Raw genomic sequence first — 1,378 nt, 5'->3', positions numbered from 1 at the left:
CCCCCTTCTCCCCTGACACCTCCACGCAACTTCATCCGAAGGGCACAGCTGTGGCTTTTGCTGGCTCATGCTCTGTGCACTCAGCAGCTACAGCCTTAAAGCAGCAATGGCATGAAATGATCAGAGCAGTTTTTTCTTTCTCTCATCATGGCTTCTCCCACCTTCATGCACTCCATAGGTCTCTCCTCCTCATCCCCTGAGCTCTAGTGGCCCCAGCTTGGCTGTTATTGCTTTTTTATAGTTGTAAACTGGTTGATTTGTGGGAGAGAATAACGCTGGAGACTGTCTATTCCACTATCTTGACCGGAAGCCGAGCAATAAATCAGTACTTTTAAAGAATGATTGGGGCGTGGTTTCAATTCTAAATAGGATAGTCAGGGAAGGTGTCACTGAAAAAGTGACATTTGAGCACGTAACTCATTTAATACTCATAGCTTCTGTATCAAGTAGATACTGTCATCCCCATTTTCTGCAGGAAGTAACTTAATGGAGGTAAGTGGGAGAGGATATTGGGAGACACTCCTCCATGAGTCTCTTGTGCTCCTACACTTCTTGCTGGGTCTGCCAAGAATACAAGGCTCTGACCACTCTTTACCAGGAATATTTCTCAGGGTTATGTTTGCAGCAAGCAGTCTTGAGGGATGAGGTAATGTCACCCCCTGGGACAAAAAAAGAGCATGCTTACTGCTTGCTACAAAATGTTGGGTTCCCCAAGCTCAGTACCATGTCCCTCAGCTGTGATGTAAACTGACTAGATAGAAAACATGCATGTGGGTCCTTCTGCATCATCCCTGTGGGACTTGGGGACAAGGAGAACTGATGTAAATATGCTGATGCTCATACCGCTTGCTGTGCTGTGAGCAATACAGTCTGTTGACTGTGATCCAGGAATATTGTGTTTTCTTTCAGCAACCATGAAACAGTAACAAGCAAAGTTATTACCTTGTAAGTACAGTAAAATCAAGTCCAAAACCTGACAGAAGATAACAACCTATTGAGAATCTGTGATGTACCACACATACTTTTAGGCACTGAACATACAAGTGTATGTCAAAAAGTTCAGGGAAAATGAAATTGAAAGACTATACAAACCCTTCCATGAACTTTTTGAAGTACCCTCATATATAGCAGTGAACAAAACAAGCAGAAGTCCTCTCCCATAGAGTGTACACTCTAAGGGAGCAGACGGACAAGGATGCAAATAAACAGGGTGATTAGAGATTGTAGTCAGCATTATGAAGGAAATAAGTAAGGATAAATTACTCTCAGTATCCTCATCTGTAAAATGGGGCCAGTGTTAATACATACCTCTCAGGATTGTTATGAATGCCCAGTTTATGAAAAGTCTTTAACAAATATGGGTTTCCATTATTTATTC

This window comes from Galeopterus variegatus, unplaced genomic scaffold, assembly GCF_000696425.1.
Source record: "Galeopterus variegatus unplaced genomic scaffold, G_variegatus-3.0.2 Scaffold9170, whole genome shotgun sequence".
In the NCBI taxonomy this organism is placed as follows: Eukaryota; Metazoa; Chordata; class Mammalia; order Dermoptera; family Cynocephalidae; genus Galeopterus; species Galeopterus variegatus.
The sequence above is the reverse complement of the archived record's forward strand: the minus strand, read 5'-3'. Positions refer to the sequence as shown.